The 17,179-nt window shown below is 48.4% G+C and overlaps 1 protein-coding gene across 3 annotated transcripts in view; it reads right to left on the reverse strand.

The window, feature by feature from the left end:
* The window catches only part of Ralgps1 (Ral GEF with PH domain and SH3 binding motif 1), a 245,190-nt gene extending 228,395 nt beyond the window's left edge, over nt 1-16,795 (reverse strand). For all 3 annotated transcript variants that reach the window (XM_029474030.1, XM_029474029.1, XM_021182377.2), the window contains exon 1: nt 16,764-16,795. The gene's annotated coding sequence lies outside the window, so the exon portion shown is untranslated. The remainder of the gene's footprint in view (nt 1-16,763) is intronic.
* Nucleotides 16,796-17,179: the final 384 nt, after the last annotated feature.

Here is a 17,179-nt window from a genome sequence, read left to right on the forward strand (position 1 = left end):
AGATGATTACAAATAAAAGATTATAGAGATAAAAGATATGAGAATGTTAAAAATAATTGTATTTTACTCATTTCTGAAGTACTTTAGTAATAAAAAAAATTTTTTTTTTTTTTTTTTTTTTTTTTGGTTTTTCGAGACAGGGTTTCTCTTTATAGCTCTGGCTGTCCTGGAGCTCACTTTGTAGACCAGGCGCTGGCCTCGAACTCAGAAATCCGCTTGCCTCTGCCTCCCGAGTGCTGGGATTAAAGGCGTGCGCTACCACGCCCAGCTAAAAGAAATTTTCTTAATGTTTATATAAACTTCTTCACAGAAGTACAATGTATGCAGAAGTGTACATGATACTCAAGGAATTCCCACTTCCAATCAGTACCTGTGTGGGGCCCCCACATGCCCACATGACCCTTCCATCATGACTTGCCTATAAGGGGCACACACTACTGTGGGTTGTTAGTATGGATCCACCTTGTCTCTTCCTAATCTATACAAAGGGTATGTACATGGGAATGAACATTGTGGGTCACCCAGATTTCCCAGCTGAGCTGGTACTCTAACCAGGGTTACCACTCTACAGGATCCTAATAGGATGTGTGCCCATCCTACAACTGACAAGCTCTGGCCTGGCTTCCCATTTGGGCAATTAGTGTCAGTGCTGCTGCCAGCACTGCAGAGCAAGGCTTCTGGGACATGCCCGCCTGCCATTCTGTGTGCCAGTCTCGGAGCTGGCTTGGTGCCACGTGGGGGTGAGGGCTGTTTCTGTGTTTTCCTAGTGGCTATGCCAGCTCACATTTCCATCAGCGGGAATAGAAGTGTAAGACTCTGTAGTGGTGCCATCATTTCTCCTTCGTGTTAACTACCCTGGTAAAGAGGCATTCACAGGGTAAGCACAGTCCCTTTAGAGAAGGGACCAGTGACAGTGACAGGGCCCTCAAACTTACAGACCTGAGGTGAGTCAGAGTAAAGTGTAGCATTGTTGCCACTTCTGCCTAAATATCATTTCTTCATAAAACCCGAGGAGAGGGGCTGGAGAGATGGCTCAGCAGTTAAGAACACTGATTGCTCTTCCGGAGGGCATGAGTTCAAATCTCAACAACCACATGGTGGCTCACGACCATCCGTAACGAGAAACGAATAAAGAACCTATGGGCCAGAGCAAGAGGGAGAAATGGGGGGGGGAAAGCCTAAGAGAAGGCACAAAAGCCCTGTGGGGAAGGACAGGCAGGTCAACCCAACTGTGAGACCTATACAAAAAAGGCGGGGTATATATACCCCAAGATCTGGGAGCAATGTGGAGGTCCCCCTGGGGTGTGTGCATGTTGTTTTGAGATTTGTTTTGGGGGTTTTATTTTTTGTTTTGCTTTTTTTTGAGACAGGGTTTCTCTGTGTAGCCCTGGCTGTCTTGGAACTCACTCTGTAGACCAGGCTGGCCTCGAACTCAGAAATCCACCTGCCTCTGCCTTCCAAGTGCAGGAATTAAAGGAGTGCGCCACCACTGCCCGGCTATTTTTAGCTTTTTGCACAACTAACATGTAATAAAGATTTTTAAACCAGAATTTATGTGTCCCAAACTCACTCTTTACAATTCTAGAATTGAGTGGTTCTCCCATACTCCACAAGGGTTTGGTCATTGCCTCTTGCTAACTCCAGAGCACTCTCACCACTGTCCCCCAATCCACACACACAAGTCACCACCCACCACCCCTCTCCAGCCCTCCAATCACTGACCCACCTTCTGTGTCTAAGGCTCAGCCTCTTCAGAACACTTCACACAAATGGAATCTAACAAACTGCTGCCTGCAGCTCAGGGGGCCCACACCCTGCCATCCTTCTAGCCATTCATTAGCTGGTAGGAATTTCTGGCGTTGTAGGTTCTATTACAACGCAGCTATGAACAGCAGGGAAAGGTTTTTGTCTGGGCATCTGTCTCTTGGCTATACACCTCAGAGTGGAATGGCCTAGGCTACATAGTAACTCAAGCGTCAACTGTTTCAACATCGCTGTTTTCCAAAGACTAGAACAAAGGTGCCCAGTAAACTGCTCCACAGAGTATGAGACAGTATCCCCAAGGAACTACCCTGAAAGCAGCTCAGGCGGGTGGCACCTGCACAGCACTGTGTGAGCCAGAGGAACACATCCAGGCACACGGGAGGGCTCGAGATGGCTGCTAAACCTCTGCTCTTTGAGAGCTTCCATATGCAGTTTTGTTTTGAGCCAGATTCTGTTCCTGCCTTAACTGTTATGACTTCATACTCTGTCTTCTTTCAATAACTATTTCAGGTTCTCTGTTACAATCACCGTCCTGGAATGGTTCCACTCTGCTGGTCCTTTCCCATTGTCATGCCTATGCACGTGACTCTAGGTCTGAGTCACCTCCCAACTGCAGAGCATGCCTTCAATCAGATTTCCCCCAGGAACAGTGTTAGTATGGGTGTAGCAAAAGCTACACATAAAAGGTGAGTGCGGACTGCCTGAAACTGGTACCTGTTACAATCAGATGTCAATCAAACCGGACACTGCTCCTTCCCCACAACTGGCTGGCAGTGCTCCACTGGCCCCAGGCAGTTCCACTCTGCATGAACTCTGTCAACAGGGTATTCTTTCTCTCAAGGGTTCTTAGGCAAGGGCTCACATTACGTCTTCCTTTAAAATTGAAATTTCACCTAGATGTTAGGTGTTGGCACATCTTTGCTTATTTTGTCTGGTTTACAAGGAGGCTTATAACCTACAAATGGAGTCTTTCTCTGGTTTAAATTGAGGACTCCTTCTAACCCATCCTGTCCTGGTCTCCAGCTTAAGCACTCCAGAAGACACACACTGGACCTCCTCGTGCAAACATCTCCTCCATTTCCATCCTCCTTGTCCAGGATGCTCAGCAACCATGGGTGGCACTTCTCACTTCTGATGATGGCGTGTGTGACTTACTTTCTAATGTCCTTTGGTTAGCACATTCTTTCTCTTCTCGCCTCCTCTCTCATCTGTCATGGCACCTCTGACTTCCTCAAGAAGACAAGGCAGATGATGCGACAGCTGCCCCTGTTTACTGAACAAACGTCCCTAGGGGCTGAATCTTCTTGCTGTATCTCTATAGTGTTACTTTTTCTGCTCTTTCTACCTGACCATTCTTTGTTTGCTAGCTTGCTTGTTTTGAGATAGAGTCTCACACTGTAGCCCAGGTTGGCCTCAAAGGTCTTACGTTGGATGGAAAGACCAGAGCTCTAGCAGCCATCTTAGGCCATGAGGCAGCCTCAGACTTAGAAAGCACTTTGGTCTCTGACCCAGCATACTCTGATACCCTTCTAACTTCCCATACCTTAAGAAGAAACTTGTAGTTTATGTCTTTGTTTTTGTGGAGTTTTTTGGTTGGTTGGTTGGTTTGGTTTGGTTTTGGCATTTGGAAACAGGCTTTCTCTGTGTAGCACTCCCTGGGTGTCCTAAAACTCATTCTGTAGACCAGGCTGGCCTGAAACTCACAAAGATCTGCTTGTCTCTGCTTCCTGAGTATTGGGATTAAAGGCATGCATCACCCTTAATTCCCCCCAAAGCCTCCTCCCCCAGCTTCTCTTATGTTTATAACACTTATAACCCAACTATGGTGCTTTGAAGAGGAACGCCCCCCCGCCCCCCAGACTCATGTTTCTGAAGGTTTAGTCCATAAGGAGTGGCACTATTAGGAGGCGTGGTCTTGTTAGAGTACGCATGGCTTTGTTGGAGGAAGTGCATCATAGGCGGGAGAGTTTTAAGGTGTCAGGAGCTGAAGCCATTTCCAGTGGCTCAGAGTCTTTTCCTGCTGCCTGGATCCAGTTGTAGAACTCTCAGCTCCTCCAGCACCATGTCTGCCTGCATGCCAACAACATGCTTCCTGCCATGATGATAATGGACTAAACCTCTGATTTGGCCCTAATTAGTAAGCTACACCTAATTAAATGCTTTCTTTTGTAAGAGTTGCTGTGGTCATGGTGTCTCTTCACAGCAATAAAACCCTAAGACAGCAACCCAAAGAGTAACAGTTAAATGAGAAAAATGGAGCCGGGAATGGTTGCGCATGCCTTTAATCCCAGCACTTGGGAGGCAGAGGCAGGCGGATCTCTGAGTTCGAGACCAGCCTGGTCTACAGAGTGAGTTCCAGGACAGCCATGGCTACACAGAGAAACCCTGTCTCGAAAGAAAGGGGGGGGAGGGCAGGCTCACAGTAGCTAGAGTCATTTGTTGCTTGGTGTCAGATACCAGCTTGACTGGATTTAGAATCACTCAGAAGTCTCCGAGGACCTCTGCTGATGGTTAACTAAGGAAGAATGTGGCAGCACTGTCCGATGGCCTGAGTCTGGGGCTGAATAAGCATGAACCAGCGGGCTGGTGAGATGGCTCAGTGGATAAGAGCATCCGACTGCTCTTCCAAAGGTCCAGAGTTCAAATCCCAGCAACCACATGGTGGCTCACAACCATCCATAAGGAGATCTGACTCCCTCTTCTGGAGTGTCTGAAGACAGCTACAGTGTACTTACATATAATAAATAAATCTTTAAAAAAAAAAAAAAAAAGCATGAACCAGCATTCACCTCTCCAAGTCACACCATGACCACAGCCTCACATTCCCACCATCACAGTTTCCCTGCTGTGGTGGACTGTATCTCTCTCATGTGAGTCAGAAGAAGCCTGCCTTCCTTCCGATCCTTCCTCCTCAGGCACTGTGTTACAGCAAGGAGAAAAGACAGTCAGTGTAAGACAGTCGTGCTCATCAACAAAGTCTAGCACAGTTTTACACTATCAAACAATTAAACACTCTAAAAGGAACGGGAATCTTCTGTACGAATGAGGGCGCTTTCACTAGGAAGGCCAGCCAGACTCCAAACGGACAAACCCCAGCTCACTACCTCTTCCTCCCCAACTACCATTCCTTCTAAATTCCATTTTTCAGTGATTGGGTCCACCCACCATCTCCTGTCAACAAAGTCAAAGACAGACCTCACCCTCCTTCCTCACTGCATCACTGTGCAAAGGTCTACTACCTCAGCTTTATGAAACAGCCATCCATGGCCAGGATCAGGACTCACTAGCTGGCACCTAGACTAGCAACAGCATCCCTCATCCCCTGATCTCTGCCTCCTTCTTGCTACCTTCTCTACACTGCAGCAGAATCAGCACTAACAGGGCTTCAACGGCCTCCATCCATCCCAGGACAAGAGCTAAATGCATGCTCACTCTCCATCGGGCCCTCTCAAGCTCCCTCCTCCCAGCTCCTCCTCCCAGTTTCTCGTCTGATGACACACCCAGCACATACACTGGCCTAACTAGCACACCAGCTCACCCAGACTTCTGTGTGGCTACCCAAATGCACCTCCTACCCAATTCCTGCACCCAGAAAGTTGAAGCCTTTCTCTAAGACCTGAAGCTTTATGTGGTCCTATTAGCTCTCATTTCTAAGGTGTGGCCTCCTCCAATACTGTTCTGCCCTCATTTGCTGTCTCCTAACTATCAAGACCACAGGGTCCCTAGGGCAGTGACACAGTGTAGAGCCCAGTTACATGCTCCATGGATTTGCACATCATGATTAAAAAACGCTAATGAGCTCAAGGTATCCTCAAATACCCTCAAGAAGAGAGGGGGCAGCCAGTCTTGCAGGAAGCAGAAAGAAGGCTGGCTGCTCTCCTGAAGGCAGAGAATCAACAGCTCAGAAAGCATTGCTTAGCTGACAGCTGGAAAGTCCAGAAATCAACTTCAACAGCTAGGACATAACATGGCAGAGACTGCTAGCTCAGTCTGACCAGTGCCGTTTCCTGGGACCAGCATTCATCTCTCCCTTGTTCTCAACACTGGCCACACTGGCATCCTCCTGTTTCCAACTCGTTTTTTTTTTTTTTTTTAAGATTTNTTTATTNATTATATGTAAGTACACTGTAGCTGTCTTCAGACACNCCAGAAGAGGGAGTCAGATCTCGTTACGGATGGTTGTGAGCCACCATGTGGTTGCTGGGATTTGATCTCCGGACCTTTGGAAGAGCAGTCGGGTGCTCTTACCCACTGAGCCATCTCACCAGCCCCTGCTTCCAACTCTTAAGTACTGGATGACAGACATGTGTCACCACACTGGGCTGTAGTTAATATTTTACTGCTTCGTGCTCAGGCATCTAACATTGTACAAGACAGGACAGGGCTGGTTTTCATTGCACCACAGCCAGCAATGTGCTGGTACTCACTAGCTCAACAAGGACAGGCCCAGTGGACAGACAGACAGACAAATGGGTCTGGCAGGACAGGGAAAATGGAGTAGCAAGGCTGCCCTCTGCCTTCAGCTACAGGTGTGGTCTGACCCCCTTCAGCTCATCCTTGGCAGTCATCCAATCCTGAGCTTCCCTAGGGATGCACAGACACCAGGAAACCCCTCAAGGTAGACTCTAGCTCCACACTGGTGATCTGTTTTTCCGAAATATAAGCTGCTCCTCCGAATCTCAGGAGTACCACTGGGTGCTGGTAAACTGGGTTAAGAGCTTTCCCAAGACTAGGATGTTCCCCCATTACAACAGCCCAGAACCATGATGGAAACCGGTGAACAGAAACACTGTTTCTTATAGGTAGCCACTGTCACCAGGCTAGTCAGCAGAGCCTCACAGCCAGTCAGGGCTTAGCCCTGCTCCCTTGTAGTCACAATGACCCTCAGCCTCAGAGTCTGTCATCTGAGATAAACCCATAAGCACTGGCATGGTTTATTAGCAGTCATGTATGACCTCCTGGCAGCGGTTACGAGATTGCTATACTCAAACGAATTTGCTCACATGACTGAGAAATCAGGACAACTGAGCATGAAACCCAGACAAAGTCTCTTCCCCTATCTGGGAAGCGAAGATGCATGGCCCTCCAGCCTGACAGGCCACCTGATAAGCACAGAGGCCACAGATGCTGGGTGCAAAGGTGCCCAGAGATAAGGAACATAAGAAAGCTAAATGAGGTCAAAAGGAGGCCACACACCAACCAGCACACCACCTCATCAACCTTCCCCAGAAGCCAGATCCCAACTCCGGTCATCAGGTGCCAAGCACACACACTAATGGTTACTGTCTCACTTTTCACTGTAACACCAGGATTCCCGGGTCCTAACACACTGAGCTGAACTGAACTCCCCAAATGCAATGAGAGGAAATTAAAAATACATAAAGTCAACAAAGCCGGAATAGGTACCTTTATCCAGGCAGCTCCATTTCCTCAGCTTGCCGGTGGCTCCACAAGGCAAGGGTCATGTCTTACTCTAAGGTGTCTAGGGTGTGAAGGAGGTACCCACAAGGCAAGGGTCAGGTCTTACCCTAAGGTGTCTAGGGTGTGAAGGAGGTACCCACAAGGCAAGGGTCAGGCCTTACCCTAAGGTGTCTAGGGTGTGAAGGAGGCACCCACAAGGCAAGGGTCATGTCTTACTCTAAGGTGTCTACGGTGTGAAGGAGGTACCCACAAGGCAAGGGTCAGGCCTTACTCTAAGGTGTCTAGGGTGTGAAGGAGGCGCTCACAAGGCAAGGGTCAGGCCTTCCTCTAAGGTGTCTAGGGTGTGAAGGAGATACCCACAAGGCAAGGGTCAGGCCTTACTCTAAGGTGTCTAGGGTGTGAAGGAGGCGCTCACAAGGCAAGGGTCAGGCCTTCCTCTAAGGTGTCTAGGGTGTGAAGGAGGGACCCACAAGGCAAGGGTCAGGCCTTACTCTGAGGTGTCTAGGGTGTGAAGGAGGCGCCCACAAGGCAAGGGTCAGGCCTTACTCTGAGGTGTCTAGGGTGTGAAGGAGGCGCCCACAAGGCAAGGGTCAGGCCTTACTCTAAGGTGTCTAGGGTGTGAAGGTGGCGCCCACCAAGGCGAAAAAACCCCAACTCTCTCCTAGCCTCACCCTGGATAACGAACCTCTCTGAGCTTCCGCTGTCTTCAGTGAATCAACCACTTTTATCCTGTCCGATCAACACAAGGCAGAAATAACTGCCACCGAGACACTGGGCACAGTGAAGTACTCCAGTAGGATACTAGGGAAGGGACTTCTGTACCAACACGGAGTCACACCAGTCCATTTTCTTCAACAGCTCATTCCTCACTCATCTAACTGCCAGATACCCACACAACAGCGGCGTATCTAAAGAGCTTTCTCTCTTTTTTTTCTTTTTTCTTTCTTTCTTTTTCTTGTTTTGTTTTGTTTTTGAGACAGGGTTTCTCTGTATAGCCCTGACTGTCCTGAAACTCACTCTGTTGACCAGGCTAGCCTTGAACTCAAAGATCTGCCTGCCCCTGCCTCCCAGAGATCTGGGATTATGCCACTTCATTTTTCAGTTCTGCAAGCCTGACTAAAAGCCAGCCTAGGACAAATAAATACCCGGAAAAAAATTAAGAAAAGGAAGAAGTAAAGAAAGGAGAGGAAAAGTTACAAAGAAGACAGTGAAGGAAATGGTTAAAACAGAGAAAGTCACTAACTCCACATAACATTTTATCACCACAAAGAAGAAAAACAAGTTCTTCTGAATTTATTAACTTGTTTTCCATAAATATTTAATTCAAAAATGTACTAACTGATCTCCCTTGTCCTACTTACCAGAGGACACAAAAGTGGGTAAGAATTATCAGGCCCAATACAAGTGGACTTAAAGATGCTTGTTATTGCCCCTCCCTTCCACCTCATTTCCAAGAAACCTGTGATTGTCAAGGCCAAGCATCTAAATTTCTTTCCCATTGCCAGGGGCTGCAGGTATAGCTCTGTGGTTAAGAGTATTGGCTGCTCTTCCAGAGGACCTGGGTTCAGTTCCCAGTACCCACATGGTGGCTCACAACTGCATCTAACTCCATTTCCAGGAGATTTGATGCCCTATTTTGGCCTCCATGGCCACGGCATGCACATGCCCCCCAACACACACACACACACACACATACACATGAGAAAGAAGACTGTAATATTCACTGTCTAGAATCATATAACAATAAAACAGGAAGGACCAGGATCAGGACCAGGTTCAGGACCAGGGAGCTCCTGGACAGGCCCTGCCCACAGTGTCTCTCCCACTCTAGTACTATCCGCCGCCTTCCTGAGATCAAGACCTGCATCTGCCAAGCCCCACCACAAAGCCCCAACTCAGAGAATACTTATCTTACAAGGCAGGGAAGACACTTGCTGTGGGTGACACAGCCAATGCAAAGAGGCTGCACCTTCCTGGCTGCAATAGCCAGCCCCACTGCCAGCCCCATTGCCAGCCCCATTGCCAGCCCCATTGCCAGTCCTACTGCCAGCCCTACTGCCAGCTCATCTGAGTACATTCTTTGAACAATGAGTCACACAGCTTTCACATGGGATCATTGGTAGCCCCCAAAAAGGCATCCCAGAATCCATAACTCTGATGAAAATGAGTCTCATCCTAGCACATTGCTCTTGCAGTTGCTCTTGAGCAAACCCTCTGGCAAGTGCTGGTTGGTGTCATCTCCTGGAAACCTCATGAGGGCCACGCTGAGGGAGGCACTTTCACATCTCCACACAAATAAGAAAACACTGTGCCTCAAGCACACCCCTCAGCCTCTCTGATGCTAGCTCAGGAGACGAACTTCCCCGACAGGGCAGATGAACACACAAGTTCTGCAGAAGAATGAAGGACCTGGGTCTGTATGGTCTCTGCTCTCCTGGTGCAGATGAGACAAGCCCAGCTAGTGGCCCATGGGTAAGCTCAGGGACTCTGTCTGTGCTCAAGTAAATAGGGTGCTTACCTGACTCTGTGCTTAGCACCTCCTTTAAGAAGAGGTAGGAAGAGAGGAGAGAAGCTCCTGAGAGGAGCACCCTCGGGATGGCTGGGGACATCTGATCAGCACCATTCACACTGTGCTAAGATCAGAAGAAACAGTCAGAGAGGCAGTGCTTGGTGCTCCTCCAGACAGCTTCCTTCCAGGTACTGTGCTAAGTGCCCCACTGTACCCCACTGCAAAGCCCCAACTCAGAGAATACTCATCTTACAAGGAAGGGAAGACACTTGCTGTGGGTGACACAGGTTGTCTGCAGCAGCTATAATGTCAACCCAGGTCAGCCTACTCCAGAGCCTAAATCTGCTCAGCCATTTCATTCTCTGGCTTCTGTGGAGGTTAATCACCTCCAGTCAGCCTCCATTTGCACTAAAGGGCAGGACAGGACTGAATCATCCCCATGTGCCTATTGTCCAGAGCAACATACAGCCCATGGCAGGAGCCACAGAGTGGAGAGTGAGTGCTCACCTGGAGAAAGATCAATGAGTGCCCACAATGACAGTTACGGAAGTACATTCTGTGAGCCCTGCAGATCCAAACAATGTACTCTGGCCCACGTCAAAGTCCACATATTGGGGTGGAGAGATGGCTCAGTCATTAAGAGAACTTGCTGATCTTCCAGAGGACCAGAATTCAGTTCCAAACACCCCCATGAGGGTGCACAACCACTTGTAAGTCCAGATCCAGGGCATCTGATACCCTTACTTCTACACTCCACTGCACATACATAGTGCACAAAAACTCATATAGACACACACAGATTACACAGATAGCTAGATAGATCAATCGATCAATCTTTTTTTTAAAGATTTATTTATTTATTATATGTAAGTACACTGTAGCTGTCTTCAGACACTCCAGAAGAGGGAGTCAGATCTCCTTACGAATGGTTGTGAGCCACCATGTGGTTGCCGGGATTTGAACTTAGGACTTTCAGAAGAACAGTCAGTGCTCTTAACCACTGAGCCATCTCACCAGCCCCTCAATCGATCTTTTTTAAATCTATAAGCTACCTAGTTATCTCCCAAGGCCTCCTTCCTCCAGCCCAGCTACTGGCAGGCTGAGAATGGAGGGGATAGAGGTACATGTCAGCAAATATGACCTGCCCATCTTCAGGCCTATTTTCCCCCAGCTCTGCACACTCTAAAGACTCCACAGGATAACTGTTGCAGCCACACCTGCAGCCATGGAACTGTCTTTGATAAGCACTTGGAAATGTGGATAGAATTCAGAGACTAGGATGACTTAGAGAAAAACCATAGGCAACCACGTTTGGGACACATGACTCATTCTATCATGCCATGGCCCAAGACACCTATTCTGGCAGAGCCTGGGACTCGGCAGCAAGCCAACTTTCTCTGAGCACTAAGAAACACAGGCATAATGCCATACATACAATAACTCAGTGCATGGATCACAGTATGCACATGATGACAGTGAAGAACTAAGTAGCTTCACAAAGGAGGAAACATGAAGCCAGGTAGTGGTGGTGCACATCTTTAATCCCATCACTCTGGAGGCGGAGGCAGGCTGATTTCTGAGTTTGAGGCAGCCTGTTTTACAGAGTGAGTGCCAGGATAGCTAGGGTTATACAGAGAAATGCTATTTCGAAAAGAAAAGAAAACAAAATAAACGGAGGAAAATGGAGGCTGGGGAGACCCCTCCCCAAGTTTCCCAGGGAAGTCACTGTTCACTGCTCACCCCTACTGCTGGGCCCAGCGCTTAGCTCTGTAACTACTGACTGGACTATCTCTCTCCACACAACCTGTGAACGTGGTAAGGCCGTATGTCTGTATGCCTGCACACTATGTCTCCACGCTCACCTTCAAGTGCCTGGTGAGCATCTATCTGCCGGCAAGGACTGGAGCCCACTTGGGGCTGTGAGCCAGGGCAGCTCACCTGCTCTAGACATCCATAAGGCCTGACACTGTGCATGCTTTGCAAGCATGATGTCTTCTCCTCTCGCAAAACTCAAGACTGATCTGATTATCATCACCCAGGACCAGTAAGTAAACTGCCCATGTCATACAGCCAGTAAGTACCACAGCTAGACCCAAGTCACAGGCTAAATGGAAAATCAGTTTTCAATCCCAGCATGCAAATCCCCTTTCCTTTCTCTTTTAGCTTTCTGTCTCACATCCAAGTACACGCACTGCCCTTTAACCTATTGTTCACTGGGACCAGAGCCATTTCATCCCTAGAGAAAAGGGGACATCTCTTGTTAGTCTTCTAAACAATGACTACTAGGCAGGAATGAGTAAACACCATGTGGGTGGGGGTAGGGGTATAAACCAGTGCTTACAGTATCAGAGGAATTCTATGTACCATGGAGCAGTCCCCACAGCTGGAAACTTTTCCAGACTAAAGTCAATGGATATACAAAGGGGACTGGTGGTATGTACAGACTGTTGCAAGAGAAAAGAATATAGAATAAATAACCAATTACAGCCGCCTCCTCCAAGGAGAGGACATGGAACTGCAGGCTTAAGGGAAGACAGACACCTAACATGTGAGCCCCCTACTTGCTTAAAATAATCCCTGTAAGTTTTGTTTAAGCTTGTGAGATAAACGTTTTAGAGAACTATTTAAAAGAACTGACTGTGAAGGAGAAAGCTATGTGAACACACGCACGAGTGCCGTCTGCACTGAGACTGCACAGGACCGGAGGGCAGCCTTGTTTTCTCTCTCTTTCTAACTCACTGAGAATTTCACACATCATATTCACCCCAACTCCCCCCAGACCCAGCCCTTCCCTACCCATGGAACTCTGTGTCCTCCCTGTTCTTACTTTAAATCCACCAAGCCCAGCTGTGCTGCTCATATATTCGTCGTGAATGTGTGGGACTGCACTAGAACATGGCAAACATACCAAGGGCTACCCGGAAAGAAAACTGACTCTCACCTCTTCCAGCAGCTATCAGGTGCTAATGGCTCCTGAGCCAGAGGTGGAACCACCTCTCCTTTGTATGCTGGAATTTGGTCTGGCTTAGGCTTGCACAGATCTTGTACATACTGCCACAGCTGCTATGAACTCCTATGTGCAGCTGCCCTGCTGTGTCTGGAAAACACTGTTTCCTCAGAGTCACCCCCCACCTTTGGCTCTTACAGTCTTTCCATGCCCTTCCTCTTTAATGACCCTCAAGCCTCAGCGGGAGGAATGCGATACAGATGTCCCATCTAGGGCTGAGCTTTCCACCGTCTCTTATTCTCTGCACCTTAACAAGTGTGAATCTCTGTGTTAATTGTCATCTACTGTAAGAAGCAACTTCTCTAATGGGGGGCCGGGGGGGCTGAAGGATGTTCTTCTCCACAGGTATAATGATAGGTATTAGGAGCTCTTACCTGGGGCATATGACCAATCTAGTCACAGATTCGTGGCCCATAATGGTTCCAGGTATTGGTCATCATGTGAAATGGGTCTTAAATCCAATCAGAAAAGGATCAGTTACTACTGTGACATTCACGCCACCAGTGCACCAGTGGGCGTTTCTGCCAGGTCAGGCACTGTAGTTCCCAGGGTTCCCAGGTGGTAAGACCAATGATCACTGTCCTCCTCTGGTGAGTGTCCCAGCCCTATGAAACTATGATTAAAGCTTCCAGCTAGGTTTCTCTGTGGTCTATGATTCAATTATGTGGCCTCTTCAACAATGGGGTCTTAACTTCAAGTTCTGAAGAGCAGCCAATAGTACTGGCAAAAGCCTATAATGTTCTGAGGATCTAAGGAATATCACTGACTAAAGAGGTACTGAGTCCTGGAACTGAACTTTTTATTTGTTAGTCTGTGGAGTCCAGTGGAGCACTGGTACCTTGTTACAGAGTAACCCTATTTTAGTTCTGTGTGTGTGTGTCTTGTGTGTGTGTGTGCACCCTTCCATATATAGTTTCTACAGTATTGGTTTCCATGACTTTGTCATTTATCCATCTCTGTTTTCTCTCACCCTGCCCTTCCATCCCTCACCCCAACTTATCTCTTCCTGCATCACAGTTTTTGCCTTTCATGTTGAATCTCACAAAGTCCACTATAGCACTGTGATATTATCGTTTTCTTGTTTGAGACCAGGTCTAATTATGGCCTTAAAAGCACAGAGATTGGGCTGGAGAGATGGCTCAGTGGTTAAGATCACCGACTGCTCTTCCAGAGGTCCTGAGCTCAATTCCTAGCAACCACATGGTGGCTCACAATCATCTATAATGGGATCCAATGCCATCTTCTGCTGTGTCTGAAGATAGTGACGGTGTACCCACATATATGAAATAAATATGACTGGAGCAAGTAGAGGGGAAGGGGCACAGAGATCTGTCTGCCTCTGCCTCCTGAATGCCAGGATTAAAGATGTCCACCACCACATCTGGCTGTGACATTCTTGTGCAACAGACAAAACATATGCTGAAGGTACAGCAGACTTGTGAGCAGGGGAGACAGTCAGCCAGACTGACTTCCTAAAGAATAGCCTTCATCTGCTCCTTCAACAAAGATTTGGTAACTTCCTACCAGGTGCCCAACAGGAGCAATATTGCTCTGTTTTATTTTCTGAAACAGGCTGTTGTGAGCTGCCTGATGTTGAATGCTGTGAACTGAAAACTCGGGTCCTCTGGAGCAAGTGTCCCAACCACTGTACCACCTGTTCAGCCCGTAGACATATATTTTTTTAAAAGTAAACCATGGGTCACTGACTTCCACCTTCCTGCTTTTCTGAAAAATGTTAAGATTTTCAGCTTGCCAAACAGAAGGCAGAATTAGTCCTCCTAAGGATCACACTGTCCAGCGCTCTCCACTCAGCTAAGAAAGTGTAGCTCAGGAGAGAAAAGGAGACTTATTTGAGGTTATATAAGAGGCAAAGGCCTCAGAATTCCTGGTCCTCATCTCCTTGTGCCACATGCTGTTCTGCGTAACCAATGTTGGAAGCTGGGCAGCCAGGGGCTGGGACAGGGAGGGAAAGGTTCCAGTGCTGGGTGCCATGGAATTGCAGTACCTTAAAATGGCTTGTTATGTCTTCACAACAAATTTACAAAGTAAATCAGGCTTGTTCTTCATTTTTACAGCTAAGGAAACCAAAACTCTGAGAAAGTAAAACGCTGGTGTTAGGTCACACGGCAGAAGGAACAGTGGGAGGCTTCAAGCCAATCTGCCTGCTTACCAAGCCAGAGCTGTAAGGAACAGGCTGGGGACAGATCACAACAGTTTTCTACTATGCAGTTTTCTCTCAGCTCTGAATGTGGTTGCCCTAATAACAAATTAAAAAGCTAACTATGAAAAAAATAAAGTCAATTATGAGGCAAGTGAAAGGGTTCAGAGGTTATAAACAGAGGTTATAAAGGTGCCTACCGCCAAGCCTGAGAACCCGAGGTTGATACCCGGAACCCATACGGTAGAAGCAGAGAACAGACTCCCTCAGGTTATCCTCTGACCCTCATATGCACACGGTTACATGCACAGAAATACACATAAATGTAATAAAACTATTTTTAAGAAGGGAAAAAAACTAACCATCTAATTTTCTGATATGCAGGTTTGGAGCTTTGTTTTAACACAAAGGACAGGAGAAAGTCCCTAGATGACACACAGCTTCTGCCAAGACAGGGTGGGACAACTCACGCTGCTGCTTCTAGACCTAGCACCTGCCACACAAGTGCTTCCGCAACAGGGGCCTATCCCTGCCACATCCCCATGAGGCACTGAATCACTGATGCCAATGGTAGCAAGGGAAGCATCATGGTATTTGGTCCCCCCAAAAGTCCCACGTTTCTAAAATGAAGGCAAATGCAAGCTAGCAAAGAAGTTTCTGCACCTTGTCTTCAGTCCATCTAACCCAGGGTGAAAAGGTATGTCAGGTTAGATTAGCCAAGCACTCGTGAGGAAACACAAGGTACCCAAAGGTCACACACAGATAAAGGGTACTTCTGGAGCACAGAGACTCTATCATATCTCTCCCTTCTGTCTCCATAAACACCTAATGAAGGTCTGCTGTGCTCTTCATCCTAAAGTCTTCTTTCTGAAACGTGGCAGAATCAAGTTGGTAGTGGGAGTATTCCAATGGGCTCTACTATAGGCCTAATCCATCAGCTAAGATCCACACTGGACCTGGGGTCCAAAGGCCAGCCAACAACGAAACATGCTTCCCTTTCCATTTATCATGGCTCCCCAGGCTGCATTCCTGCCCAAGGCTTCACAGGGAGTACCATAATCTAAACCACCTCTAGTTTGGAGGAAGGAATTCCCCAACACAAATGCAATTCAAACTCTCGAGAAAGAGACTTTTTTTTGTTTTGTTTTGTTTTGTTTTTTTGAGACAGGGTTTCTTTGTGTAGCCCTGGCTGTTCTGGAACTCACTCTGTAGACCAGGCTGGCATCAAACTCAGAAATCCGCCTACCTCTGCCTCCCAAGTGCTGGGATTAGACCTTACCTCACCTCTTGACACGTAATTCCCCTCTGGCCCTGGAAGGTCACAATTAGGCACCAGTTATGGTTACTTTGACAACAACAAAACACACAAAAAGGCAAAAATAACTCCCAGGTGTCTGTCCCAGCTCCAAAGAGCCAAGTTCTCATTGTGCCTCTTCGCCCCCACCCCGCTACCTTTTCTATCTTTTTGAGACCAGCACTGTGAAGATCTGCATGAGCATCTGCTACCAGGAGATCCAGAACCCTTCCGAGCATAGCACCAACGACTACTCTTGAAGAGCACACATTTTCCAACAGCTGATCAACCAATGAAACCTAACTACCCCGAAATCCTGCCAAGCTCCTTCAACAGCAACAGGGGAGTAAAACAAAAACAACAACAACAACAAAGGCAGTGTGCCCACTTAGGGCTCGGTTTGGCTCAGGAAAGCAGTCGGCCTATTAACCAGGGCAGCTGCGATCCTTGTACGACTCAGCAAAGACACAGGCTGCCCTGGCCTGCCCCTCCAAAAGACAACCATGAATGCCTCCAAAGCCCGCAGAAAACCCAAAGCCCCAAGACGGCGGAGAGGGCAGCTTCTTCCTTCCCCCAAAAGGGTCCCACTCACCCTCAGGCTAGTCCTCACCTGCAGCCCTGCTTCCGGACCTGCCAATGATCCTCAGCCCCGCCCCCTGCCTCCCCCCGCCCCCGCCCCCGCCCCCGCCCCTACAGGGTTTCCCCAGCCCCGCCCGCTGCACCTGTGCTTTTCCCCAGACTCTCCTTGCAGCCCCTCCCATTGCCACCCCATGCCCCGCCCCTCGCACCTGAGCCCTTTCTCCGCCGCTAACCTACACACAGGTTCACTTTCTGGTCCCGGAGACCAGAGCCCCCTCCAGACCCCACGCCTCGTGCCCAGGCTCCGCCCCCACGCCAAGGCCCCGCCCCCAACCATCAGGCCGCGGGACCCGCCTCCCGCACCTGCGCCCTTTCCCCCCACAACCCCCTCCCCGCCCCCCGCGCCGCCATCTCCCCGACAACCACACGCTGTCATTCGCGCCCCTG

This window comes from Mus caroli, chromosome 2 (genome assembly GCF_900094665.2).
Source record: "Mus caroli chromosome 2, CAROLI_EIJ_v1.1, whole genome shotgun sequence".
NCBI classification, from domain to species: Eukaryota; Metazoa; Chordata; class Mammalia; order Rodentia; family Muridae; genus Mus; species Mus caroli.